Here is an 8,861-nt window from a genome sequence, read left to right on the forward strand (position 1 = left end):
CTAAGTCACTTCAGTCGTGTTCAACTCTTTGAGATGGACTGTAACCTGCCAGGCTCCTCTGTCCATGGGATTTTCCAGGCAAGAGTTCTGGAGCGAATTGCCATGCCCTCCTCCAGGGGACCTTCCTGATGCAGGGATCAAACCAGCATCTCTTGCGTCCTCTGCATCTGCAAGTGTGTTCTTTACCACTAGCGCCACCTGGGAGATGGAGCTACAGGGACAAGCTGACCCTTCATTTATTCACTCAACAAGCATTAGTGAGGACGCCTCGTCACACAGACACCAGCTGAACACTGGCCAACTCAGCAAGGACAGACTACGCAGACTTAATGCCATAGGAAAGTACAGGCCAGGACCCCAGGACCCCCTGATTGCTGAAGAAACCCTGGAAAAAAAAAAAAAAGAAACCCTGGGAGGGAGATGTTAGAATTCTCACTGCTCCTGTGAGTGGAAGCCATTGCCCATGGAGCATCCAAGTCCCCAAGAGCTGGCCAGGAGGCCTCATCACCTGATAGAAAAGTAAAGAAATAGTGCAGGAGCAAGAGGGGGGCAGGAGCGAGAGGAAGAGTTTTCAACACACTGTTTTTAATTTCATACGGTGTGATCAGCCTACTTAACAACAACAAATGTATACATATAAATGATTTAAACTTAATGATTAGAACTTATCAGAATTAGATGTGTGTAACAGAGATGGCTAAGTACTCTCCATCATCCATTCTCTTCCTCTATCACAGAAACCCTCAACTTTCAGTTAGGAACATGGATGCCTGGAACAGAGGTACATCTCCCTGCTTCCCTTCCATTTAGGTATAGCCACGTGGCTAAGTTCTGACCGTAGATGTGAGTGGAAGTGTGCAGAAACTTCTAAGAAGTGTCTTAGAGAGTTCCCTGGTGGTCCAGAAATTAGGACTCGGTGCTCTCACTGCTGGTCAGGGAACTAAGATCCTGCAAGCTGCACAGCGTGGCCAAAAAAAAAAAAAAAAAAAAAAGCCTTAGAATGCAGGATGCATTTCTCTCTTTCTCCTTCCTGCTAGCTGGATGCAAGCAGAATGGCTGGAATTCAAGCAGCCATCTTGGGCCACAAGGTGGAGACTACATATTAAGAACAGCAGGACAGGAAATTAGGAGGAACCTGGGCTTCTGATGGCATGGAACTGCCCCACCAGCCCCATCCTGCTTGCCTTAGGGCGTCTTCTATGTAAGAAGAAAGAGTGTCTTTCTTGCTTAAGTAACGGATATTTTGGGGTTTGTGTCATCACAGTTGCACTTGCCCTGAATGGCACATCATATAAAGTACCTGATTAGCATTTGGCTGATTACAGGTATCCCAGTTGAGGATCCAACCCAGTCACACATGTACGATGGGAGTGGAGTAGAAATGAACCCAGGCCTGTGAACCTGGGAGGGAAGCTGACACAGAGAAAACCACGAAATTCCACTGCCCTATCCCAGCCCCGGCCCAGCTGTTGGTCATGGGTCCTTAGTCTCTGAAAGCCAACGCCACCTAACAAGATGACATGTGTTAAGCCACATGCTTTTCTGACTCTATGTTTTGCCAATTGAATTAGATTTTCCTCTGGTTGATATTGGAGTGAGTCTTCATTTCCTGACCATCTGCTGTTTGGGTGGCAGGAAAGTCCTCTGAGTGCCAGAGGAGAAGCAGGCCAGATTGGACGTGCTCCACGGACGCCCCAGAAGCAGAGTGACTGATGACGGGCTCCCAGGGAGGCCCCCACAGCCACACTGCACTCAGGGACTGCCAGCTCCGAATCTGAGCCTGGGTCCAGAGTCCTTCCTGCTCTGGACACTGGTAATACAATTCAGTTTAAAAAAGAAGGAAATTTTGACACGTGACACATAGTTGAACCTTGAGGACATTGTGCTAACTGAAATAAGCTGGTCATAAAAGGACACATACTGTACAATTCCACTTGTATAAAACACCTACAGTTATCAAATTATAAAAGCAAAAAGTGGAATGTGGGGTGCCAGGGACTAGGGGAAAGAGAATGGAGAATTAGTGTTTAATGGGGATGGTTTCTGTTTGGAATGATGAAAAAGTTCTAGATCTTTTGTACAACAAGGTGAAATCATTTAACACTGCTAAACTGCAAACTTAAAAATAATTAAGTGGTTAAAAAGCAATTACCTGTGTCTATACTGATGGATCTCATGTCTCATTGATCACAGACCTTGGAGAGTATCTCTGTGACTATATTAATCTGTGTCCAATCAGATGGTAGGGACCACACAGTGACCTGAACAGGATGTCTAATAGGCCCAATCAGTAAGCACTGATGAGACCTAAAAGAAAGTCCTAGGAAACCCCAGGGCTGAGGGAGGGCACTTGAGGAGGTCAGCTTGGAGGGAGCTGGACCCGAATGGAGAAGGCATGCCTGAACCCACTCATTGGCAGGGAAATCTGCTGGCCTGTGTGGGCCAGGCTGGTCTGCAACCACCACAGCACAGGCGCTGTGCCCAGTGGCCTGGGTGCGTAGCAAATTCGGGGCATCAAAAAGGAGCTGGAGGCCGAGAGTGGGGAATCTGAATCTAGAGGCCTTGGGAAGGTAACCACCAGGGTAGGGCTGCAAGGTCACAGGAATGTCTTTTGGGGTGCATGGGCACCAAGTATCCTGAATCCCGCACCTCAGACCCCCAGGTATCAGAGCTCCATCCTCTTTCCACCCTTCCAGTGCTCTGAACTAGGGGAGCCTGACATTTTGCTCACCAGGAAGGAAAAATGTCCAAGGGTATTTGGAGCTCAGAGGCAATGAACTGGTATGCTGACCTTGGGGGTAAAGGGGCCTCTAGGACAGGATGCTAAAAAAAATACCTAATCAAAAACTATAAAATTGTTTTATCTGAATTTACTTATCTGAATAAAATCTGGTAGATTGGACTTTATTGAAAACTTCTGCTTATCAAATGACATGACTAAGAAAATAATAGACAAGACATAGATTTGGAAAAAATACCTGTATTTGAAAAAATCACATGTGGTCATAGTGTGTAAAGAACTCCTTTAAAAATCAAGGCTGAAAAGATGAATAACCTAAAATTTTAAATGTGCCAAAGACTTTAACAGACACTTCACAAAAGATGATATACGAATGGCTGGGCCCCTGAAAGTGTGCTAAGTGTCATTGAAGAAGTACCTCCACCAATCATTTTAACATCTAAAAATTTAAAAGATAGAAAATAACCAGTGTTAGGGAGGCAGGGAGCAACTGGGACTCATGTTTTGCTGTTAAGAAATAGTACAGCCACTTTGAAAATGGTCTGGTGGTTTTTTATAAATATACACAAGAGATTCCTCTCTGTTTGGCCAAGAGAAGTGAAAACATGCTTACACAAGTCCTTACACACTGCACTAAGAGTAGTTTCATTCATAACAGCTGCAAACAAGGGCCACCTTGATGACTGTCTGCAGGTGAATGTGAAAACATGCTGGGTGCCCCCACATTGGGGTGGGCTCAAGAGGGAAGAGGGATGGGCTGCTGATACATGAACAGCCCTGATGAATCTCAGAAACATTTTGTGAGTGAAAGGAGCCAGACACGTAATAAATTAATCCATTTATTTGTTGATTCAGAACAGGCAAAGCTGATGAGGACGGGGTAGCCACTGTAGTGGAGAGAGAGGGCTTGACTTCATAGGGGCCTGAGGAAGCTTTCTTGGGGATAGCAGTGTTCTAGACTTGATATTCGTGATGGTCAGCCTGTATAGTCCTCGAAACACATCAGTCTGGACCTCCAAGATGGTGCTTTCTTGGTGTATGTGAGTAATAAAGTGAAAGTGAAAGTGAAGTCACTCAGTCGTGTCCGACTCTGCAACCTCATGGACTGTAGCCCACTAGGCTCATCCGTTCACGGGATTTCCCAGGCAAGAGTACTGACGTGGGTTGCCATTTCCTTCTCCAATGTGAGTAATGATCCATTGCTAAAATCTAAAACATGTCTCACCCTGTCTAGCCCTGTCCATCCCACAGGATGCCATATCCCAGGGGGCCCCTTCTTAGAGGGAGACCCAACCACGCAGAAGAGAAAGCCTGAAGATGGTGAGAAGTTTCTGTCTGAAGAGGAGAAGCAGCTCCATGTGATGAATCAGCCAAGGAGCAAGCTATGAAATGATATTTCACTCCACAGAGCAGACACGAGGGCAGTGGACTCACTGCCCTGACACCTCCCGAACAGCCACGGTTCCCTTCTTTCTTGTGAACAAAACTCCAGTGAGTTGAGATGATGGTTTGGAACTCAGTCTCATCTGGCTGTTAAGAAGACAGGAAGAGGTGGTATCTATTTGGGGGTAATCCAGTTAAAATTTGGGGGTTCAGTTAAAAAATCAAGAGGGAAAGAATGAATACTGGGTGGCAATCTCTGCCCCAGGGACAGCATCTTCAGTCCAGGTGACAGGTGACTGGGCCAGTTCTGTTGCATATTTCCGAGCCTCCCTTGCAGTAAGGGGTGACCCTAAGATTTAAAGGGCAGTCTGCTGGAGAAATGCAGAACTTCTGCTCCGGTCGGGGAACAGTTGTGGCTGTTGGTCTTCTCCCTGTTTCTCCCTGGTCTGCACACAGATGTGATACCTGAAGCTGTGGGGAGTTCGGTTGTGACCATGAGGGAACAACTCCAGGGAGAAGGCCAAGATCATCGCAGAGTTACTGTCCAGACAACATCTAGCTTCTGAGCAAGGCAGCAGCTGTTTGGGTCTGATCTACTGATGGGAGGGATAAAACTATGTCTATTATTGATACCCCATAAATTCCTAGTGGATAGACAAAACTTAACTTATAAACCAGCTGTGACAGCCACTCCCAGGGATGAGTTCTGAGGATGTGGTGAGTGCTAGGAGTTCTCTGGCTGCTGTCAGACAGCAGACCAAAAGAGAAGGCACACATTTAGTGGCACAATTTGCGATGCTGCCTAAAAACTAACTCACACTGCCTTAATCGTTTCACCTGATGCCCCAATTTCGAGGTGAAGAGTGAGCATCTCACCCACTTTGGTGTTCCCATGACCACGGGCCTGCATGGTTCCTGGAACCCCTCTCAGCCTGCTGCCTCTTTCCATCCCTGGCTAGGCTGTCGGGAGCCCAGTGTGGAGGGGAGGAAACGCTTACCTGAATCCACTCTAATCAGCATGTGTTTTAGAAGCAATTGCTGGGCAACACAAGAAAAAAGGCAGAAAAATAAATGCTGTCATTTGCAATTATGGCTGATGCTTTTAAACAGGAAAAGAGCTTCTGAAATTCTCAGTCCGATTGTCTTTTAGATACACAGGGCCAAGGGTGGATACCACAGGTAGACGAGTGGCAGTAATTGCTTCCTGCCCCTCACCACAGCTCAGGGGTTAGCAGCCAGCTGAACCAGAGCCCAAGGGAGGGAGGGCAGCTGTTAGGACCCACTACTGACCGCTGTGAAGTTGGGCCTCACGCCAGAGGCGTACCCGTCTCAGGGGATGACCCAGGGCGACACCACCATTGCTGGCCTTAGTGATGGTATGTGCTGTATTGAAGGAGGAACTGCCACCCCAGTCGGGAGCTGGGCACTAGGATCCAAGGGCACAGGGGAGAGGGCAGACCCCAGGCCAAGGAATGTCACAGGAGCAGCTGCAAGAGTCACTCAGGCCATAACTGCGTTAGACTCCCCTTCCCACTCAGTCACTAAGTGGCCGGCTCCCTCTCTGGAGATCAGAGCCAGCATGCACCTGAGCCAAGTCAGGGGGAGGTGGGCAGTGACTTCAAGGGGCAACCAAACCAGGCACAAGAGCCAGTGGGGGCAAGAGGTGGCCTCACCTTCCCCCACTCCCTGCCTTTTCCTTCCTCCCTTCCTTTCTCTCAGGTTCTCTCTGTCTTCCTACTCCCATGTTTCTCTCTTTCTTTCTTACGGCTCCCTCTCGCTTCCGTCCATCTCTGCACTTTCAAATCTCCATTTTCTCAGCATCCTTGACAATAAATGCAGGCAGTGAGGTGAGGCAGTGACTGTGTGCCCTTCCTGCACCCTGATGGATTGAGAGCTGAGTTCCACGTTAGAAGGCTCTCCCATCCTCCCGCTGTACCAGCTGTGTGACCTTAAGTCAAGCATCCCCTCTGTCTCAGGTCCCACCTGTGAGATAGAACTAAATGGACAATCACGTGCAGAACTTTGCAAAGTGCCCACAGGTCTGGGCTTTTCTCTGCTCCTGATCATCACATCACAGCATTGGACTCATGTCCTCCCTGGCACTTTTAATCCTCCAGTTGCCTGGATTTGCCTTGTTCTCGTGCAGGCCCTGAGCCAAGGCCAAGAGTCTCAAGGGATTTTGGGCACACCACAGCCTGCCAATCTTCCTCCTCTCCTCTCTTTCAGCTCTCAGGCACCTCCCTAGGAGGCAGCCCCTGGGCCTGACACAGCAACTCTCTGCAGCCTGAGTTTTGGTGATGGCCCCTATTGTGACCAAGTCCTGAGCCTTGTGACCCATCCTGTGTCCCTGGCCTGCACCAGGGGGGAGCTGCCCCCTCACAGCAATCATGTGAGAGAGCTCTGGCCTGACCTCCAGGCTTTCAAGTCCTCTCCTCCACCCATTAGCTCTGCCATCCTCTGGGCCTCAGTTTCCTCATCTATAAAATGGGATAATAGTATCCACAGTTTGACTTGTTATGAGCGATGTGTGCAAACCAGTCCCCCTCCCTCCAGGACACCATTCACCAGGATCAAAGGTTGATGTTCCTCAGCACCCAGGCCTGGGGAGACAGCTCTAGCACAGTTCAGAGAAGTAAGACCAAGGCCTGAGGCCAGCCTTGAGATGAGTGGGTCCCCTGGGTTCCCTCTGCCCTCCCCAGCCCAAACCCTGGTGACTAACTTCTGCACCCACTCCTCTGTCCAGCCAGCTCACACAGGGCCTGACCTGAGAGGTCTGTAAGGACAGTGCACTCAGCAAGTGGTGGGCTGGGAGCAGAGGCCACCTTTGAGGGGGATCCCTTGGTATCACTGGGGGTCTGGGGGTCTCATAGGGCCTTGGATATCATGAACATCATCAACATTACAGGGGCCATGAGAGTCACTGAGGCCTTGTACATCACAGGGGGTCATGGACATCATGGGGGCCATAGATACCATGGAGCTATAGACACCATAGATACCATGGGAGCTATAGGCAGCAAGGAGGCCAGGGACATCATGGGCATCATGGACGTAATGGGAGGACATGGACCTCATGGAAGGATATCAGCATTGTGGAGGCCACCAACTTCTGGAGCCAGTGAGGAGGGAGATGTCCCTGGCCTTAGGCTGGGCTCTCACTTTGGCCTAAGAGGGTGGTTCCCAGGTGGGTTATCCCAGCCCCAACCCTGGGGATGCAGGACCAGCATTCTGATACGCTCTGAAGCGTCCCTGCTCCTACCTGGCCTGCACCCTCTCCTGCATCCACTCCTGGGGAAGCTTAGGGAAGCTGTCACCTGAAGGAGAGAGTGAAGCCAATAGATGTGCCTTTGACTCGGGATCAGAAAGACCAGCAACGCTTTTTAAATTGCTTCTTTCAACTTCTTTCTGGTTATAAAATAAGGTAGGTTATAAATAATGTAGTGTTTTCTCCCTAACTGTGTTTGTATCATTGAAATAATTTAATTTTGCAACCTCTCCCCATAACAGTATAGTGTCAGCGATGACAATTGCACCGCAAGCATCTCTTGTAGTGGTTATGTGATATTCTATCATGGAGGGGGTGACAAATTATCGTTTCCCTGGCATACATTTCAGTCGCCTACATTTTTTCATTACCTCTTATAGTGTTAAGGTGAATTATTCATAATGATTTTTATCATATTAAACAACATATTTTTAGAATAGAGTCCCAGCAGCAAAATTATTTGGGTCAGTGTGAAAGTCGTTCAGTCATGTTCGACTCTTTATGACCTCATGGACTATACAGTCCATGGAATTCTCCAGGCCAGAATACTGGAGTGGGTAGCCATTCCCTTCTCCAGGGGATCTTTCCAACCCAGGAATTGAACTGGGATCTCCTATATTGCAGGCAGATTCTTTACCAGCTGAGTTACCAGGGAAATCCCTATTTGGGTCAGAGGATATAAATATTCTAAAGCCCCTTGGTATAGATTGTCAAATTGTCGTATGGAAGAGTCACTGTGTTTGTACGTGTTTGTCATGTAGCAACTGTGGAAATTTGAGCACCTTCAGGATTTGTTGTTTATTGTGAATCATGATTTCAATATATAGATCTTTAGTTCTGAGTCTACATTTTGTTTCTTTTGATTCATTGGCAGAGATAATGTTCAGTTCAGTTCAGTTCAGTTGCTCAGTCGTGTCCGACTCTTTGCGACCCCATGAACCATAGCACACCAGGCCTCCCTGTCCATCACCAACTCCCAGAGTTTACCCAAACTCATGCCCATTGAGTTGGTGATGCCATCCAGCCATCTCATCCTTTGTCGTCCCCTTCTCCTCCTGCCTTCAATCTTTCCCATCATCAGGGTTTTTTCAAATGAGTCAGGTCTTCACATCAGGTGGCCAAAGTATTGGAGTTTCAGCTTCAACATCAAGAGTTGTTCAATTATTTTCTTGGCCCCATACATCTGGGTGTGATCACCTGACTAATTCTCACCACCTGGATGTGAGAGGCAGTGATCTGCTACTAGACTGAAATATGTTGGGTCCCTGGGTACCACTTGGTTGAAAAGCAGGGGAGTCCCCTTACCCACATTAGGTGTGTGGGAGTGGGAAATAAACCATACTCTGTTAGCCACCAAGATGCTGGGGTTTATCCGATAACAAAGCAGAATTGGGCCTCTCGATCAAAATACTCACACTATCTATCACTTTAAAACAAGTACGTGGCTTTAAAAAATAATCAGTTAATGTCTCC

The sequence above is a fragment of the Cervus elaphus genome, chromosome 16 (assembly GCF_910594005.1).
Source record: "Cervus elaphus chromosome 16, mCerEla1.1, whole genome shotgun sequence".
NCBI classification, from domain to species: domain Eukaryota; kingdom Metazoa; phylum Chordata; class Mammalia; order Artiodactyla; family Cervidae; genus Cervus; species Cervus elaphus.